Below are 21649 nucleotides of genomic sequence, written 5' to 3'. Positions count from 1 at the left end.
AAGATGCAGTCTGCTCTGTCTGACTGTCACCACAGAATTCTAATGTGAGCAGGATTTTATTAAATACATATTTGTAAGTTTCTATTTATAAATATAAATTGTTGTACATGAGCACCTCTAAGTACTAATAGCATCTTTCTATCCACAACCTTCAAACAGGGCATTCAGCCTTTCCTCCTCAGTACAGGCACCACATGGTTTGTTTCAATCTGATTGTGTCTCTTCAGGTAGAGAAATTCTAATCTTGCTCAACAAGCATTTTGCAGAGTGAATGGGGTGATATGCTGGCCATGAGTCCTGTCAGAAGATATACATGCTAAAACTAAAAGTTTCCAGGCTTTTGGTCTCTCTGCCTCCCTGATTCACCTTCCTCATCAACAGCATTAAAGTAAGTTAGCCATGAAGGAACAAAAAGCAGGAAAATGCTTTACATCAAAATGTCCCAGTGTTAGAAACCAAGGTTCAGCATCACTGCACCTTCCCATACAGCACTATCCCATTAGGAATACTTTCATTTGATTAGACTGATCCATTGGCTCCTACTCCCTGTTACTTAAGCCTCAAACCATTATGCCCTATTGAAAATAATTGGTAATGACAGTTTTGGGTTTAATATTTAATACAGTGGTTAAATGGAGTTGTACTGTTTGTGGTTATAGTTTCCATTGACTAATAAGCAAGTCAAGAGCAAAATGCATTTTTCTTCAGCTGTTACATTAGCAGAAAGCTAAACACCATGTTACTCATAATAGCCTTAAACATTTTCAGAGAAATAGCTCCCAAAGCCAAGTCAAATACTACATTGATTTGTGGTTTACTTGTTTTCCTTTTTATTACTGGAGGACTGTCTTTTTAGTAGCTTTAAGGAATGCTGCAAGGTGGCTGGATGGACTGAAAGGCATTTCTTTACATGTCAGGCCAACTTTCCAACACCCCTTCACACAGCGCCCTGTGGGCTCCTCCCTGCCTGTGCAGCTGCAAGGGCAGGGCACAGAGTCCTCTGGCTCCCGCTGCCCATTCCCACAGCAGCTCCTCTTGCCCTTGGTCATGCCATCACCACCCTCTGTGGGGCTCTGCTGCATGCCAGTGACCTGGGCTGGGTCAGAAAACCCTGCAGTGGAAAGGAGATGGGAGATGGGACCTTCCTCAACCAAAGCTGCCATATTGTGACACTACCATCTCAGAGGAGAAGCCTTCTGCACATTGCTCCCTTTTCTGCACAACAGAGAAGGGATGTGGAAGAGCAAGGCTTAAGTGGCTGTGAGATATCTTAAAGTAATGACAAACATATGGAGGTTTGTCCTGCAAGGGCTTACCCACCTGTACAAATTTTGGGTCAGGTTACCTGGTGTCTCGCCAGTAGCTTCAAAAGAGCTTTATTTATTTACTCTAGCCAAGAATTTGGTGCTCTATTTTTTAATCTGCCCACATCTTTCACCTCCTCCTGTAGTGCTTGTTCTCCCAGGGCTTTTTTTGCCATTAACACTCCCAGTTCTGGATGATTATTACATTAACAGGGATTCCAGCTGAGGGTGGGGCTCACTCCCAGCAAATTAGTCAGTGTGGATCTCCACTCCCCCGTGGCTTGGTTCCCATCAGTATCTGAGCGGGCTTGTACATACTGTAACCACTGCTGTGATTTACTGGAAAGAGACCCCTCATGTGTCATTCATATGCTGCGTGGATGAGACAGAAATGACGCTCAAGTATCTGAATTACAGAAAGAAAACTGACATTCCCTAAACATGTTCTGTATTTTACCAGTGCCAGATGCTGCTTCTGCAAACCCTTCCTGCTTGCTCCTATGAGCTGAGCTTTTGTATGTTATCTTGCATGCAGAAGACTCTAAAGGCTCTAGATACACTCAGAAGCACACTCCAAAGACTGGATCCTTCAATGAGCTGAGCACCTCCCCAGCTGTGCTAACTACCTGTCTCTATAATTTTATTTGGGACCTATAAAGTACTCAGCTTCAGACTCTGAATTATTAGAAAAGGATTTGCCAGCACCAACAAATTACTATTGGAATTATGTCTTATGAATTCTTTACCACACTGAGACAGAAATTATTTGAAAAGACCCATAGCAGTATGCATCTTTCAGAGATGACCCTCCTAATTCCATAGCTCACACTTGAACTGAACCTCAGACATATTGAGAAATAGCTCACAGTGCTTACAGTGCAACTGTCCCTTATCCAGCCTCTACCACAAGAGGACATTGAAACGAACTTCCTGGGCTAGACGGTCAAGCAAGGTTAGCTTCACAGATCCTAAGGTGGGAGAGGAAAGCGATTTTCTATCATTGAAACTTCTAACAGAATTATAACAGAAAGATCAATTTACCAAAAAGGGAAATAAGATTGCTGGGTGGACCCAATGCTTAAAACAGACTTAGCATTGTTTTTGAACTTATTTAGAAGCATGATGGAGAAACACAGCTTTGTTTCCATTTATAAAATTCCAAAATGACAACCTGAATTTAGGACTTGACAAGTGCCAGGCTGACCTAATTGGTAACAGAAGGACCATATTCTTAGCTGAAACATAGGTGCTACATGGGCAGCAGTCAGGCAACCTGCCCCAGCTGACCACAAAGCTGGCTGGAGAAAACCAAGATGGAGACATGCCTTATTAGGTCCCTTTGGTGTTCATTTGGAGAATGATTCTTCCATATAAACCTGTACCTAATCAGTGATATCCACAGATGCACATTAGGGTAGCATTTTGGATTTATTTTGCCCTGATATCAGACAATGAGTAGCTCTACCTCAAGTTCATAAGGAGGAAAATAAGAGACATTTGACTATTCCTTCAGTATCAAACATACTTACTGTAGATCGAGATAGTTTAATCAGCAATTCCCAATAGATTTCTTCTAAATTTCTTCTAGTTAGACATAGAGCCGAGTAATTTCATTGCAGGGGTTGAAAGGGAAAACACAATGTGAGAAGCCACCAACATTTCTCTTTCAAAAGTATTCAGAGAACAGCTGCAGTTGCTTCCCTGAATTTTGCTGAAAATTGAGGTTTCTCACTGTCAACTGCCCCAGGGGGTGTGTCACCCCCAAGGGAGCCCGATGAGGGGCTAAGGCTGCACTCCCCTACACCAGCTGCATGGGATCTGGGCCCTTGGTGGAAGTCCTGATCCTGCTGCTCCCTGTTTGCTATCAGCACCTGAGGTAACGCAAGCACTGCCACGTCAGGAAGCACGGTGGCAGCAGCAGGGGTGACCAGCTCCTTTTCAGGCAGGCCCAGTTTCTCCATGTTTGCTGGAGAGCTTCTGAAAGCTGTGTGCAGTTAGTGACTTGCTTCTTAAGAATTCCCCCAACACAAAGCCATGTAAAATAGGTCCAGTCAGGAAGTGAAATCCTACTAAGTATAAATTATCATATCTTTCATTTTTACCTATTCATGGAGTGTAATGCACCTTGTGCACCATACAAATCCAATTTAAGCTCTGAGAATAGGCTCTAAGTAGGACTTAAGTAGTACAGGGGCCGTTAGGCTGACCCTCTACACTGGGGTTAATTTCATCCAAAAGCTTTTCCAGGAGATAAGGAAACAATCTTTCATGTACAAAGTGCTTGAGGAAATCAAGAAAGAGTAAAAGAATCTGCCTGCTTTGAAAGCTTTGTATCTCACCTCTACACTCAATAGAGAGATGTGTTGTGTTGACGTACTGTAGATTATACCTTAGCCAAACGGTGAAGTTAAAAGGAAACAGGATCCCTTGACACTGTTTTAGACAACCCATAATACGGCACTATCATTAAACGAAGTTTACAAAAGGCTTCTATTTACATGTCTGCAGAAAATAGAACAGGGCACAGGATGCTGATTGCAGTGTAAATGTTAACTGAGGGACTGAATGGCACTTGCTGGGGGTGCGGAAAATCTAGTGCAAACAAAAAGAGAAGAAAACGGTCTCACTGTCCAAAGCAGCCCTGCATCCTGACAGCAGGCTGGCTTTCGGTGGAAACCAAACAGCCCTTATTATTGAACAACTCACTCATTCTACAGGAATGGAAGGCAAGATCAGGATTAATGGGAGATATCCAACAATTTAAAAGATGGTTGTGAAAAGGTAGCTTGATGCTGACAGGCCTAGACATAACTCAGCCTCTCTGCTGGCTGCTTCCAGAAAAGGCCTCTAGAATTGGTGGTCAGAAGTTCAAAGAGATGCAATGCACATCTATACCTTGGGAATGAAGCTTTGTTTTCATGGCAAAACCTCACTCTGTTGTTCACACCTGGGCCATTATATGTGTGTGAAAGTCTATCGAGTTCACGTTGGAAAGGTGGGGCTTGGCTATGGGCAAGTGAATCCACATCTGTTTTGCTTCTGGCATGGTTTGGAATTGGAAGGGGAGAAGGGAATCCCAATTCTAAACAATTTTCTGGATAAAGAAGAAGATAATACCTTTCAGCAGGAGACAGATGAATTCAGGTGCATATAAATTGCTTTTAATTTAAATGACAAAAAATGGAAAAGGAATAAAAATCTCAGAATAGTATTGGTGACCAGAACATGACCAGCAAGGATTAAGATGCCAAACAGATTATTTACAGACCAGAGTTATTTTGGGCAGTGCTGTGTTCTTATTTTCTCTTGCTTCTGAAAACATTTCCAACAAGGCTGTGTATAAGGACCCCTGTAGAGGTGAATGCTATTTGTGACTTTGCTGTTTATAACCAACTGGTTTTACCCACACACTCAAATAACCCCAAAATGACCTCCATTCATGACTAATCTAGGGCTGAATTGAAAGTGGTGCCTTTGAGGAGAAAGCTCTGCATTGCCCAGAAAGAGCAAGCACCAACCTGTGCTTCCCCACTGCAGTCAGCAGAGCCAGGCCACTTAAAACCACTGTAGCTTTGCCCCCTATTTATTACATGGAAGTTAGTAACGCCGGGGTTTGCACCTCGCCCAAGATTTACCAGAGTTTGACCCTTTTGCAAGTTTAGACATCACTCTGTGAGGTCAAATTAAATGTTATATTCTATTATGTAGCTATTAAGACCCAGTCCTGCACAGATCTGCTGCAGCTAGCTTTCCTCAGAGGAGCACTTCCCTGAAAGGCCTTTGCATCATAGATGTGCTGTGTCACACACACTCTAGTATCACGTGTAGCCACACATTGTCATTAACCACCCTTTAGTAGGTAATAGGGTGAAACATGTCAGTGAACCATAAACCCAGACTGATTTAGAAGATAAATTGTAATGGCCCAGAAGTAGCTGTTACAGTCTTTCCTGTCAATACTTCACCTTTAAAAATTTCCCTAAATACTAATACTATCAGATGTAATAGCTGTCAATAACATTTACTTTAAATAGCCCCCAAACACATTACATAATCTGCATTTAAAAAGTCCATCTTGCCAATACTTGAAGGAGTGGCAGCAAGCTGTCCTGTCACATCTGGTATGCTCCTGGGAGCAATGCTGCCCTTTGCTTTTTCATATTAACCCTTCTTCACCACCTGACCCACCTCTTGCTGAAATTTAAAGCAAGGACAAGACATGAGAGGCAGAAACTTTGGGTGTAGCTGCATGATGCATCAGGTCCAGTGGCAGAGCCAGTGTCAGTTGTTCCTGCTCCCTCCCCTACAAACAAGGGCGATTTCCAAGTGGAATTATTTTGACAATGCAGGCTGTGGTGTGGCCACGTTGATGGCAATAAGCCATGAAACTGAGGTGGGAATGAATGGAAGGGAGCAGCCCAGTGGGGTAGAGACACCTCATGGCAGTTCCTTGGCCCAGTAACGTGTGGTACATTGCTGCAACTGCAGTAGGACAGCAGCAAGCCTGAATGGAGGCTCTGCCCTCACTTTGTCCCATCTCTGAGATCATGGTTTTGAGTTTTGGGTAACAGTACTGCAGTACTGCCAGGCACAAGCGCCTGCTGGGCATGCTGACAGCTGGCTGACCTGGGCACACGCGCAACCCAGCCTGCATCACCACCGCTGAAGATTACTGTTGGTTAGGAGGAGAATGAGTCGCACATACTGCAATTATACAAAATGGGGATTGTGTTAATTACTGGATAGCTTCAAGAGGGAGGCAGGAGGAATAATTTTTCACATTGTAAGTATTAACTGTCAGTGTTAATTATCAGTATTTATGGCTGCCACTTCTGGGATTAGCCAAGTAAGCACAGCATGATGAAGTAGGGCATCACTGCTGGAAGTGGAATCACGCTCCTTGGGGCAATGGCAGAGCCACAGGATAATCCCATGTCTTTCAGGTGTCCTCCACCTCCTCTGCCTCTCTGGCAAAGCAACACATTGCAGTTTTTTATGTCAACAGCATTGAGCAGAAAATATCTTGCCTAAGATATCTGCAATTTTTAGATTTCACTCAAGCAGGGCCAATGCTCCGCAGCCTCCAAAGAAAGGGATGAATCTACATCTGTGAAAAAAGTGGACCTATAAGTAAATATACAACATACGAAAGAAGTCATATGTCTAATCCTTCTGTTGGGAGTCAAGATCTAGACTTCTACAGTGTTTAAGGGTCTGGGGACAATGTGGCCATAGAGAGAGTAAAGTCCTCTTTGTTAGTGCAGCTGTTTCAGACTCATCCAGATGTAGCTCCACCTGTGTGGGAGGGCACAGCAGGAACAAAATCACACTCATGCCCAGAGCTGCCTGGATAAAAAACAGAGGCAATGCTGACAGAAATATCACCAAGGCCATTTCTAAAGGAATCAATAATCTAACTAATTCAGAAGCCAGCGTTTCCAAAACCTTGCAAGTAGCAATGTGAAAAAGATGTGGGAGGTGACTTGTTGCACACTGGAAGCAGGAGACACCAAAGGGTTTTTAGGAAAGGTGGGAAAGGTCGTTTTGGCTGTGGACAGAACCTGCTCGGGAGAAGCTGCACCCCCAGGGATGGGCACTCTTGGATGCCATCTACTGGTACTTTACCTGCTCACTTGGCCTGGGTACCCGAGCTGGTCTAGCACACTGTGCCAAGTCCACAGGAAGGAGCTTTCTGGTTTACTAACACCCCCCCACCCCACCCCCACCCCCCCCGACTAGAGATGAAAGTGTGTATAATTAATTGTATTCACATGCATGTTTACAGATCAAGGCCTATATGTGCTCCTTCTCTCCAGACTAAGTCTACAAAACCAGAATCTTAGGCCTGCTCTGAACCCTGCACACGTCCACTTGCAACGCCAAAGCTTACAGATGAAGGCCCTGAGGGTGCAACTTCACTTGTGACATCTCTAGGTCACTCAAGTGTTCAGAAATAGCTATGCTGCATACAGTTCTTGAAAAAGGAAGATTAGAGAAAGAGCAGTGCCAAGATCTATCATCCCAAAAATATCAATTCAACAATAACAGTTTTTTAAATGCCACAAGTAAATGCTGTCTTTTCTATTTCATCTTCCTAACACACTTTAAGTAACAGCAGGGATGCATATGGCCCCACCTCTGCAGTAATTGCCCAACAAGACTGATAGCTCTATAATAAAGACAAGGCATACTGAGTTACCATCACAAGATTGTTGTTGTTTTAGGAGATCTTTGAAATGGGAGCATTTCAAATTATATTTTAAGATATCCGAGTCAGCCTGGCAAAGCATAGTTTGTAGGCAGAGGCACTACCTTTCGTTACAGACAGACACAACCTAGAAAAACTTTAGGGCACAACAGGGACCCTGGTGAAGCAGCAGCAGAACCTTCCATGGACTAGAATAGTACAAGGCTATTAATTTGCATTGCATCTGTTGGAATATGATTAAATTATACCTCTTCCAGTGTGGGCAGTGGTAATTATTAGTTTGAAAGATGCTAAAACATCACTAAACGTAAACTTGCAATTAAACAAAGGTGGTACTTAGAAAGCTTAGATGACCATTCCTCCCTAATCTAGATCTGAAAATTCTCCGTTACTTTAATGAGCTAATTAATCATATCTTATTCCGAGACTTCTGTTTTTCTTATAAATCTTAGAAATGATGAATGTTGTATGAATCAGTCTCCTGCAAATTTACTGTTTGAATGAGCGTTTCAGTGCCTTCTAGAATCAAGGTGCTGATGGGTATGAGGATGTACTTCCAAAAGAATTAAATAAAGCAGGGTCAGTTATCACTGGAATGTTAACCAGAACTCTAGAGGGCAAGATAAATCACTAGTAAATACAATCTTACTAGTAAAGTGTGTGTTCTTTTCAGTTCAGTGTACTGAAGAGCACATTGCTCTGTTAAATTAAGTAAGAATTGTAATAATGTCATGTCATGTAGTAGAAATAGCAGTAGGTGAAGCTTCCTTCATGAACCCAAAAAGTGATGCAATGGCAGCTTGTATGGATATAATTGTATATTTTGCTAGAATCAAAAATAAAAGTTTTAATGTATTATTAAATTCCTTGCTTGGAGGCAGGCATTCGCACACCTACAATTATTTTAATTGCATGTTCCAGATTTTTTTTGTTTTTCAGAATTTTATGACAGAAGCCGAAGTTAAAATTAATACCTCACAACATAGTTTCCTGAGTTTCAGTAATAAGTCTTTCTCTTTGGGTAATGGAGCAGTTTGTTCAGTGTGTTATATTTTTAGTTTTATGGAACAGTTTTGGAAAAAATTGTGCCAAACAAAATATGTGCGGTAACCAGTATGCAAACTACTGTAAATTAAATAAGTCTGGGGAGCAGAAAAGAACAAGTTTGAAAGCTGAAGACTACACTACAGTCCAGGAAGAGGTGACAGCGGATTCACATGCTGCAGCCTCTGGAGTCCTTGTGAAATTGTGCTTCTTAGATATAGGGGCAAAATGGTCTTTCTTTAGAAGGATATTTGTTGTATTTGTAGGTTAACTGCATCTTAGGAAAGATAAAATATATTTCTGTTTGAAAGAATGACCTTGTGACTGTCTGAGGAATTTCACAAAATATTGAGAAATGATGCTGTTGTGGTTAAACTGCAAGTAGGGGGTTGGCTATGTGAACTTGGTACCTCCTCATGGCAGGCTAACATATGGGTTTGCAGCATGTTCCTACTCTGCAGTAACTTTTCATATATGTTCCCGGTCAGCAGGATGTTGTTTTGCTCACTGTCACTGCAGAATGGTCATGGGAAGAACAAAATTCTTCTGCTCACTACGCAGTGCTCTGTGTGATTACCATGGAGCATCTGACACACTACAAACATCCCACCTGAGCTCATGGGAAGCTCTGGTGGAGCCTTTTACTATGACCTGGGCTGAGTTCCCGATTCTGCCACTGAATTCTTCCATGATCTAGAGAAAACCAGGCTGCCCTCCCTCCCCAAAGCCTGCTGCTGCATCCGCCAGACTGACATTCTCCCAGATCTTATCAGAAAATATTTTTCAACTCCTCTACATCTGCATATCACAAGAACTCCCAAGACCAGTGCAATTTCACTGATGACAGTGGTATTTCTCCTGATTTATAGCAAACTAAGTGGAATGGGAATTGGGTCAGAGCTCTGGGGGGGTCACACACATTGCCATTTGCCACCCCTTCCCGCTGGGGCAGGAGGCTGGATAGCAAGTGCTCACATTCTCATGGCAAGGGCAGCTCCTCTAAGAAAAAATATTCATATATACCCAAATCTTGACTTTCATTAAGCTTAATGCATTTGCAGCCAATTGAATTTGATAGAAAGCCTTTCCCAGGTAGTATTTAAGCTCATCAAGAACACTAATCAATGGCTGGTAGTTAAATGCATTCTTAACTTTTTATGTGCATTGTCCTTGTGCCATGTGCTGTGATGTCTTTATAACAGGATCATTAGAGAATATCACAAAGATTAATAAAAATATAAGGTGAATTGGACACAAGGGGTTCCATTAAATAGAGCAGGATTACAGACAAACGAGGCTCTGTGGTATTTTGAGCTGTAATATTTTAAGTGGGTTTTTGCTATGCTCTATTGTTTGTTGGCCTTTTTCTTAGTTCTTCCTTTCACATTGTACTGAGCTCATGTAAAATAGGTTGGTCCCATAGCAAGCCCAGAGTTGGGAGGAGAAAAAAGCTCATGTTCCCAAACTGTCATGTTTCTATTCTCCCTCCTGGAAAGAATATGAAACCAGGACTTAAAATAAAAGGCAGGAATTCTAAACAACCCCTTTGACTGTTTTTATCCAAAGGCAGAGTTTACAGCTGAAAAATTCCATTGATCCATCGATATGTTTCTCAGAGAGGAGCAGGAGAGGAGACTGCATTTATTTCAGGAAGATAAGCTCTATTTAAAAACAAACTATTCAGCTCCAGGCTGAGCTCCACACGCTGACTCTGCCCATTAGAGGATGTAAAAGCTCAGCAACAGGTGGTTGCGCACCAGCCGTCCTTCCAGCGGTGCAAGCAGGAACCCCTGGCAGATGGAGGCTTTTGGGGTAGCCTGGGGCAAGTCACCACATCTCCCTGTGCCTCAGTTTCTTGATGCAAAATGAGGAATGATGGCTTCATCTTCTACCTTTTGTCTTTTTTCAAAATGCTACAACATATTACATCTCTTGCCACATGTACACAGCACCTAATATAATGAGGCCATAACTAGCTTGGAGCCTGTAAATATTAATGTAAGTACGATACTAATAACTTATCATAACAGGCCAAGTGATAAGGACAGTCTGGGAACCTAGGAGTGACTTGCACCTTGGTCTGGGGTGGAGATTTAAGACTTAACTCTTTCAGCACTCTAATAAACTTTATGGTTTCCATTTTCTCTATTTTTCAGAGAAAATCCTCTACACCATCTCTTTGTTTTAGTGAAGTCTTAGCTAGTCTGTTCTAGTTCTGCTGACCTGGGAACAAGCTTCAGCAGTCTTTAAGGCCCCCAATATTAACATGAAAGTCTGTAATCACATCTTCACAGCTGTTAGAGCCCACAGTGTCACTGGGAGTTTGCATGGCTAAAACAGAATTTGCTCTATAATCCATGTGCTGTGCTGTTCATGCATGGTAATTATGTATAACAAAATCCATAAGGAAGGAAGCAGCTACATATAGTCTGCTTTTAAAACCTGAAGGAGGAGACTTATTTTTACTATCCAAAGAAACCAGCTTAAAAGGAATTTTTTTCATACTTTTTTGATAACCAACAACCACTAAAACCATTGGTGGCCCCAAATTTCACAATGGACTTTCTGAGCATGCTTGCTATTTCAGATGGTCAACTGTTAATCTTTTCGGGTCAGCAGATACAAAATTCTGTGATACAGCCATTTTCTCTAAAGAGCAAATCTTTGAATATACTCATAGCACAACTAACAGGCCCGCATGCTGAGAAGAAGACTGTATAGATATGCCAGAGTAGAGAATGACCTCCATTTCTGGTTACCAGCATCCTGCCACTATTGCACATCCAGTCCCAAGTAATCTGTAGAACACAGAAGATCTCATTCCCATGCAGAGAGAGATATATGACCAGCTTTCCAATTCAACAGAACTTAAGAAATAGTTATCCATGGAAAATTTAGGCAAAACAGAACTGTCACTGTTATATTTCCTACCCCCTTGCCCCTGCCTTTTCAGTATTTCATGGGAGTTGTAATTTGGGTGCCTAATTTAGTTCTGTGGTCAGCATTTCTTACAATGTATTACTTTTGAGACATTAAAAGCTGTGAAAAAACATGTCCTGCCATGGTGGAGGCAACCTGAGCACAGCCCCAGCACACAGAAGACAATGGATTTAAGAAATAAGCGAAGCAGAATTTCCACTAAGCACTGAAAGTAGGCTTATAAAATACAAATATAATTGAGAAGTGAGGCTCTGGGGCAAAATTTGGTGCCCCTAACCTCAAAAAAACCCCTACCAGAAAAACAAACCCCTCCCCCCCCGCTGTCCCCCCGAAAAACCCACCCCAAAATCAAATCAGATTTCAGCAGAAAAGCGTCACTACCCAATCTAGTTGAACGTCAGAACAAATAATTGAGGCAGTGAAGTTTGGACCATCTTTGCCACAAATAACCTATGACTAAGCACAGGCCTGACACACAGAAAATCAGATGTTCATAGGAACTGTTTTATTTTTAGGCCCCATAAGAACTAACTCATCTTGATATCTCTGTTGCATTGACTTCCCTGCTTCCAAGCCATGCCTTGCTTCCCCATGCCTTAACTGCCACCTAAACACTAGTGTCTTTTGGAGGGGGTGCGGTAACGGGCAAGGAAAAGAAACAGCCATCAGCAGAGAAGTGAAGCATTCAGCAGGCAACAGCCCGGTGCTCCTGCTTTTGAGGCTGCTCTTGGGACTCTGGCATTGCCCAACAGGAATATTTCTGCTTTGTTTAACACTGTGAAGAAACATCAGTCGACACTGTAATGTTAAGAGTGGTGGATGCAAGTACGACCGATAAACAAACACGTCTTTGTTTTAATAGTGGGGAGTGACTTATCATAGTTAATTATAGGAATTTACAGCTATTTATGTGAACTCAAGAAAGCAGAAAACATTCATTTGTTGGTAGTGTAACTGCTGGGTGGAGGCAGCCCAGATGCATGGAGATGAATGCTAGACTGTATCTTGTTTGTCTTGTTATGCACAACTTTACTATGTAAATTTGAACTTCAGTGAGTAGCTACTTGGCACATTAGAATGTATAATTATAGACACACAAAAAACCCATGGAAAGTGACATTTAAACATTGTTTCTTTGTCATGTATCAGTTAAATATAGAAAAAAAACCATATTTACTTTAATCCGCAGTAGACACTTGGTCTCGCACCTGCTGCTCACACGCAAAATATGTCGTTATCACTCAGCGTCCATCCTCTTACACAGAGAAAACAAAGTCACTTTAGTTCAGTTTTGCCTCACTTCAAGCCTCAGAGGAGCTGCACTTACAGAGGAATGTTAAGCAGAAAACAAAACCAAAATAGCTCTGCATCAACTACAGTTCATTTGCAGGGGAAAAAAAATGCTGGTCTTGTGAGCATTCAATCATTATCCCAAAACAATTGTGATATGGTGGCATGAACTCCAGAAACATTTTTTTGCCCATTTTTCAAAGACTGCAATGCTACCGATATACGCCACTGTCATCATTAGCGGGCCCACCACTACTGCAGAAAGTGCTTGCCCAACAGTACGGAGCTGGCGGAGCCAAAGACAATATGGTACACTGCACACTGCTGTTAGATAATGCTGCTTGTGTCCTACATATTTCTTCTGGACAGGAATTATTGTGAACAATTATTTAAAACATGTAAAACACCAGTTTCTAATGAGCACCAGAACTTTTGCTAGGAAGGACCTAAAAGCATTCCCAGCTCTGTAAGTATAAGTTTCAGCTAGCAATTATCTACATCTAAAACCTTTAGATACATAAATAATTCTCCAGTACTGCGGTGGCTACCTGCGTCATACTTGTTAATGCATTTATCTTTGGAAGACCTCCTGAAAGAAGGGAAATCAATCTTTTTACAGAGGGAGGACCAAAGCAGAGAGACATTAAGGAGGGAGTACATTGTCTGAAGCAGCACGAGTGCTGCTAGCACTGACCTAACCTCATCCTCCGTACGCTGTGGTGACATGCAGCTGTGACAGCTCATGCTCGCAGACATGAGGCTGGGCTATTTCTGTGAACTCAGACTCTCAGCAGAGCCTGCTGGAAGAGGCCTAGGTGCCGAGAAGCCGTGCTGGAGCCAGCTCCATCCCCACCCTGGACAGTGACATGCCCCCTGTGGCTTGCCCAGGATTACATCCAAGGAAGCTGTGCAAGGAAAGAACCGAATTAGAATTTGCAGGGAAGCACTGGATCACCTTTTGTCCCTTAAAAAAAACACTCACATTGGACAAGATCTTGAAAATTTTCCATTCTCTTGTCAGGCCAAGGATTAAAGGGGCACAAGGACCCAGGATTTCAGATGTTGCAATCTAACATTAACTTGATTTAAACTTTCAAATAACTCTCCTCCCAAACTCAGGTTTCTCCTGTCAAATAGCTAACATATAAAATTAAACAACTGAAAAAGAACAAGTTTTACATGTTACCCCACAGAACATGGGACATGTCTATAAATTCTTCAAACTATCTATGCAGGAAGCAGCCATCTCTGGGGTGGAACAAGTGAACTGTGTGACTGCCACATAGCAACAGTATTGAGGAGCAAAACCCTGTGTTTAGTCAAAACTACAGCAAGGGATTTATGGAGTACTGCGTTAGTGCTGACGAATCACACAAGCCAAACAGCTTCCCATGGCTGGCTGTACCTTTTTCTCTCTCTCTTTTTTGAAAGAACCAAAGACACAGAGCTAATTTTTTTTCCCAAACAGTCCTTGCCTAATTATATCCTGACTTGTTTTCTTGTCAAAAACCTTTAAGATGTTTATATATTATAACTCAAACCTGCACATCATGCACTCCAGAAGGAAAAATGAGCACCATCTTCTGGGCTACATTCCCACATTTTTGATCCCCTATTTTTTTTTGCAGATATAATGATTATTCGCATTTAAAAGATCAATGGAAGTTCTAAACATATTTCTGTGACATCCGGCATACATCTTGCATTCAGTCACAAATGAAAATAACCACACCACACGTGGGTGTCTGAAGAGTAACGCAAACACCCAAAGCATAACAGGTCTGAGGAGATACCACAAAGAATACCAATTCAGACTTAAAATGTCATATGGCATCATTACACTATGTGTAACAAAAATAAGGGAGCAGAATGGAAAGGTTGCAAAAATGCTTGTAAACAACACTACCAGGTGGGATGTTGATGCAGCCTCCTGAAATGGCAAGTGAGGCAAATTGTGTAACCCACAATTAATGTGTCTAAAACCAGTTCCACCCCCCTCACTCCCCCAAAAAACCCAACAAACTGTATCGACAAGTTGCAGGGAAATAGAAGAGGGGAGTGAAGGGAGGAAAGAAGGAGTAATGATAAATATTCTTAGAGATTTTATAGTTACACATATTATAAAACACCAAAGATATCTGCAAAGTCTGCTTCATTCTACATTAGTAGTATGCATCACACAGGGTGCTTAAACCTTTGTGCTGTTTTTGATTTCTCTGTGTGCTTCATTTTCCATCCATTAATTCCTTTCAAGACATTCTTGCACACACCTCCTACTTTTAACGAACCTTTACAAAACTGCACTGTTTCTCAGGTCACACTTCAATTTGTAAAGAAAAAAAAGTCGTGTCTGATCTTTTTAGATCTTTCCTTTATACAATAATACTTATTCCAAAAGGCTTTCTCCTGGTCTGGTTAGGTTTTTGTTTTCTCTGTTTCTTTCCCAGGGCAAAAATTATAATTCATCCTGGTACTACAGAGCTCCTCTTTAGCAAGTGCTAAACAACCAGAAATACAGTGGCTACTGGCTAAACTTCAAAAGCCTGGAGTGCAGTCCCAGCATGGAGGCTGCACATACATGTTAGAGAGAGCTGGATGCATTATACATTTGTCTGACTTGAGTATTCACAGATGAGGAAATCAGGTTGATTGGTTCTGGGTCTTTTGTGAGCTCTGACAGATCCTGACCCACATTTGTCATCCTAGTCATTTTATTCAAACCATAAAGGCGACTTCATTTCCACTCCTTACCTGCTCACTGGGAGGCAGGAGACTGGTTTATTAGGAAAAGAAGTAGGCACTGATCAAGTTATTCGCACGACAAAGACAGGGCTTTGTCTGCATGGTATTTCATATGTTGCCCTATACCCATGTTTCAACTCAAATATATCCAACGTCCAAATGCAAGTGCAGCCTGACTCCATATATAAAGGAAAAGCACAAGAAAGCTTCACCTTTCTTCACCTCTCAGCACTGGCCAAAACGGGTCCGTACATGCATTGTTAATGGGCCAGCATGGTTAAGGACTCCCAGACAGACTCTGCTATCATCTCTCTTAGTTGCCTACCAGCCCCATGCTGCCTTCAGCCTGTTGGCCGGTGAGTGCACACAGATGAAAGACTTTCCCCGTTTTCCCACCTGCCTACTTTCTGCAGAAGCAGGGACACAGGTGAAGCTCTGCACGCCCAGATGATGGGACTCTACTTGCACTCACACAGCTCCTTAGTCAACCTTCCCACAGCCAAAGCTCAACATTTTCCTGCACAGAACAATTTGGCAGAATCGTAGGCCACCTTTCACATCTTCCTGATATGCATGCACAAAACTAAAACTTCCCTTTTCCAGATAAGCTATTTGAGTTGTTTGTTTGTACAATGTTATCCTGCCTGTGTCAGTGTATGACATTTTAAGAGGTGAGAGTATCCATTTAGTTCACCCTCAGACTGGGCTGTGAATTTTTTTTTTCTCGATGTAACCCCAGACAATGTGCCCTGCTTATTTTCTGATCATGTCCAGATTGCTTCTCTCCCAAGAATGGGGCACTTCATGATTTCTGACGCTGAGTCAGAAGCAACTAAATCGCTTGACAGTTAGCCTTTGAACAACAGGGATGGGAATTGATTATGGCTAAGTGAAGCTGTCAGACTACAATTTACCAAGACAAAGTCATCTACATCACCTAACTCCTTATAGTGTTTTGAAATTTGCAGACATGTTGCTAGTGAGCACGTATCGATTACCATTTCTTGAATGTGGCAGAGAGGATTTCCCTACTGAGTGTTAAGTGATGTGTATGTTGAAACAGATTTAATTGAATGTAAGTATGTTATTGGTAATTTTATTTGGATTTCCCACATGAGACAAATCACACCCATTACTGAGAAGTACAGCTCCTGGAAGGGGATCCAAACCTGTATCTGAAGTTAAAGGCATTGGAAAAATATAGGGTGAGGTGGTGAAAGGAAAACTGTTAATTGCTCAGGACTATTGCAGAAATATAAGAAAAGGATTCTTCTTATATAATTTAAGCTATTTAAAAAGTGGGTGTCTAAACTCTTTTTCCATATACAGACAGAAACCTATTTTAGATAACTATTTGAAAATGAAATGAACTGTCCAATGAAGGCAATGCTAAAGGACAAATTAGAATATATTTCTTAAAATAAGGCAAGATGATTCTACTCTGTAGCATGACTCTATCATGAGATATTCCTTATTTTCCTTGTAAAATATTTCCCAAGAACAGTGAAATAGGTATGGAGTCACAGGGTAGGAATTAGGTAGCTGATGTATGCAGGTAAGCTCTGTGATGCAAATGTTTGGGTGTTTTGACAATACATATACAACTGCCTGAAACATTAATATTTACAAAGCAACAGTTCCTAATTTTGCAAAGGTGTCTGCATATGTGGAAAATACTACCCATAGCTTGCATGAAGACAGTAAAATCTAAAGGACAACTAATACATTCTATCCTTCACTTAGTGTGCAAATGATATCGTCACCGATGTTAACAGAAACAGCACCCGCACATTTACAAGTGAGTGTAGTTTGGAGTGCCTACAAATCAATATCAGGGCTGAAAACACTACTCCAAAGAAATACACAAGCTAGTAATTTGAATCCTGATTGAGCTGAAACCACTGAATTTTCAGTTGTTGAAATTCCATGTTTGACATGCAAGAGAGAGGAGAGATGTACATTGTGAAACTGCATTTATGACCAAAGCAAATTCTCTGACTGCTTACCAGTGATGTAAAGCAGTGTGCAGGGCTTGCTCTGACTTCCCTCTGCGTGGAGTAGTATCACGTGACAGAACCTCTACTGCATGAAATGGCAAGCTGGGGAAAATAGATAAGGAAAGCAGTGGTATTGAAATACACAAAGAACAGCAGATACTCTTTATTGTGTAACGCATTAAATTATAGCGGATGGTGTCAGTAATTCGTAAGCATCACTGAAGTATACAAAAAAAAGCAGTTAAAGGAAAAAGTTTGTAAAATTCATGGAACCTTTCTTCCCACAGTTTCTGAATCCCTCCCTTTTGAGATATCCTCAGGGTACAGATGGGAACACGCAGATTTTTAAGTTGGAGTATGTATATTTCACAAACCCAGTAAAATCACTCCAAGTGCTACAAAATCCAAACAATAAAATGGAAGGAAATAAAGACAAGATTTAAACTGACACTGAAGAAGTAGACCAATTTATTTTTCCTTCAGTGCACTAAAGGAGAAGTCCCTTTGCTTCATGGAGAGGGGAATGGCACCTGGAATCACGCTTCTGCATCTGTTTCCTTGCATTGAGTGCTCATGCTGGTCCAGCACCAACTCTGTGCACCGCTCATCTTCACAGAGGCCTCAGAAAACACCATGCATGGGACTTCTGTGAGAATTACATGTCATACAGACTTTAAATACCACTGGCTGAAAATTATTAATGCCAGTTATGCATAAATATCCTTTCCTGTTCCTTTACTGGATGGCAGATCCAAACCTGATTTCCTCAGAAAACAAAAAATGCCAAAACAATATAATGCATACTGATATGCCAAATTGCCCAAGGTCACTGAAAATCAACAAAGAAACCCACTTCTTATTTCCAGTGAATTGCATGTATTATGGTTTCCAAATTACTGTCAAGTCCAATAGATCATTTACCTTTTCATTCACCTTCAAAGCTGGAGATAGGTACATCACAGGAGGATTGTTTTCTACTCAGATGCAGACATAGCCCTCCATAAGGTCATATCAACAGATATTTTCAGCTTGCAGGTAAAAATCTCTAAAATTTAAGTCTAAAACATTTACCACACTGTATGAAATGATAATGCAATTGCAGCTTGCCTGCACTTGCTAGTCATACTGAACAACCCCCTCCCGCAAATCCCCAGCTCTTGTACCTTTCCTCCTTTATGGTGTAAACTTTGTAAAGGGAAGGTTGTAATTTCTCTTAGTGAAACCTTTCCTTAGTGTCTTCTCTTCAATAAGCTACTGAAGCCTGAGCTCTTACACCAGACAACAATACAGGTCTTAAACAACGAATCAGACGATCAGGAACAGGACCTGCTAAGCCTCCACAAATGTTTGCATTTACTCCCAACACAGGTGTTTAGCAGAGGTTTCCATGATTTGAGCTCTGGGCTTCAGAGAACATGGTTGGTAGCTGCTGGCAGTCACAGCTCAGGGTTGAAAGGCCATTAGCTATGACACAGGGTCCTAAGTAGGAGCTGTTTTCCAAAAGTGTTCAGACCCTGTAAACATCTTCATGTTAGTGGCCCCGGATAACCAGGCAGAACCAGCTGCCATGTCATGCAATGCGCACGGGCAGCAGACTTCTGTCAAAATCCCCGGCTCAGTACAGGTGCGGTACAGGCAAGAGCTGGCAGGTCCCCTGCATCTACCTACCTACCTACCATCTCAGCCATTTTGAAAACGTGGGTGTTTAAACAATTTTGTCTTGAAAGAGGAGCCAAATATTTAATAACATCATCCACCAGCTGAAGGACCTGCATTCCATCATTTGATTTCTGCTGTGGTGGTCAGGAGTCTGGGCCGGGTGGGATGCCAGCCTCTGTCACAGAGTGGGCGGCTGGGGACTGAACTGAGATCCCAGAGTCACATCAGCACTCCTGAAGCACGTGCTGTGAGTCTCCTGATGACATTGGGGGTTTTAGCTGAACGTAAAGCAACAGTGGAGCTGACCTAAGAAAGCCTGCGAGTTCCTGATCCTGCTCCCCACAGACTTTACCATGCTCAGTTTAGAGTCACCAGGTATGTAAGCTAAGGGAGCCCACAGGCACTTTTCGCTTGCTTGGCTGGCATCAGACTTCAGCTTTCATTGACCTTGACAGCCATACACAGAAACTAGTTTCACATGAATGAACTATTCTTGAATAATTTCATGAAATATTATAAGATCCAAGATGTTTACTTTGAAATACTAACCTTTACCTATCCTCCTTTTATCTTCACAAACCAGTAAGAGGAATCCTGCCAAGGCAGTAACCTGTTTGGCTCATGATGAGTTCCTCTATAGGCTCCTTATAATATTTCAGTGCACTGCAGGCCTCTTGCTAATCACTGAGGTGAATGAACTTGAGTGGTTGCCTGGAGTGAGTTTTAGGAGGACGTGGATCCTCCAGAGGACAAAATTATAAGAATATAGTCACCTATGGCCAAATCACTTCAGCAAGAGGGAGAAACATGTTTTAGTGGGTTTCTTCTGAAGTTGTAACCTCCCAAAAGTGAAAACTAAAAGACATATCTTTCATGGTTTTTGCATTTTGCCCCATATCATTCCATGTAGTAACTAACTTGATGTCTCCTTTAACTGTCCTGGGCACATTTGATTTCCACACATTGGTTTTTTTTCTGGAAATAATTCATTGGAAATAAGAAGTGGATTTCTTTGTTGATTTACAGTGATCTTGGGCACTTAATTTGTATCAGAATTTTCCCTTTGTACAGCTCGTGAAATACGTTTTTCTTGCTCCTAGCTGCTACTGAATTTATTTCTCAGATTTTACATATGGTCTGGCTACTCTGCTGGATGAGCAACAATAAACCCCTTCCCTTGGATGACATTTGGAGTTTGGATTCCTAATCTAAGATCCCCTTGCACAAAATGCTCAATGCTACAACTGTTTACCTATTTTTCATGGCATGATTATTACCATAAATCTTCCAAAATTATTATCAGTCTCAAAAACATAGCTTTACTATTGCCATCTATTTGCATGAGTTTGCGCACTCTTCTTGTGAACAGCCCAGTGAGCAAGACCGCTGGCAAGAAACAAGCTACATGACAGTCTCTGCAGAGAGCAAACCCTGTGTATGCAGCAGTACCACACTTCCAGCTTGTGATGTAGCTCTCCAACCTAAACAAACTAAACCTGCTGACATTTGCAGTTGGGAATAACAAATCTCTGAGTACCTGCTTTTGAATAAGCTATAGGAAGGTAGAAAAATTTAAGCAAGAAGCCTGTTCTGCCACAGCCACTCAGGACATTACTGTTGCTGCTTTTGATGTCAGTAGGACCATTCACTGCTTTTCACCATGACAATCATCCTTCTCACTACAGAAGAAAAGGGATAAAGAGTGCTCAAAATGCAACCCCTTTGAAACAAACAGAAAGCAGAAATTGTAAAAATTCCTCGGGTGATCCTACGAAGATTAGGACTATCAGAGCATTACAGCAATGCAACAAAGAAATGCCAAATCGGATCAAACTTACAGCTATATCATCAGTGACCATATCAGTCCCAAGACTGGTTCAGAGCCTGGAGGGTTGTGTGTAGGGCCCAACAGATGATACCCTAAGCATTCAGTGGCTGGAGAAGTCATTCCTTTCAGTGCTTTGCGCTATTAATGCTCTGTATTTATTCTCTGAATTAGGATAAACTTCTTCAGATTTATTGTTTTAGGTTTTTTTTCCAGAAAAGAAAGCCTAACAATAAACAGAAAAACAAAGACCTTTGGTCTTATTTTCCTTCATACTCCAGCCTCTTTGTTTCTGCCTGCATTTGGTGTGCAGGCAACAATGTCAGGTTCTCAAAAGAACAAAAATTTTCCTTGAGTCATAGTTGGGTTAGCATAGAGGGAGCTGAAATCATGCTCCAAAGAGTTTGTTTTGAGTGTTTCCCTCTGCTTTATTATTTCCAATCTATAAGCAGGTTTGGCATGAGCATCTGTAGTCCCTACTACAAACACGCTAGACTGGAGGGACGCGGTGGTTGAACCACTGTGCTTCACACACGTGTAAATGAGAGTGTTACACTGGGTCACAGAAGACAGAATTAGTAAATATGCTGTAGCCCAGTGGTTGGGAGATGCAATTAGATGTCTGCTTTGAACATAAAAT

This window comes from Athene noctua, chromosome 9 (assembly GCF_965140245.1).
Source record: "Athene noctua chromosome 9, bAthNoc1.hap1.1, whole genome shotgun sequence".
Taxonomy (NCBI): domain Eukaryota; kingdom Metazoa; phylum Chordata; class Aves; order Strigiformes; family Strigidae; genus Athene; species Athene noctua.
The sequence above is the reverse complement of the archived record's forward strand: the minus strand, read 5'-3'. Positions refer to the sequence as shown.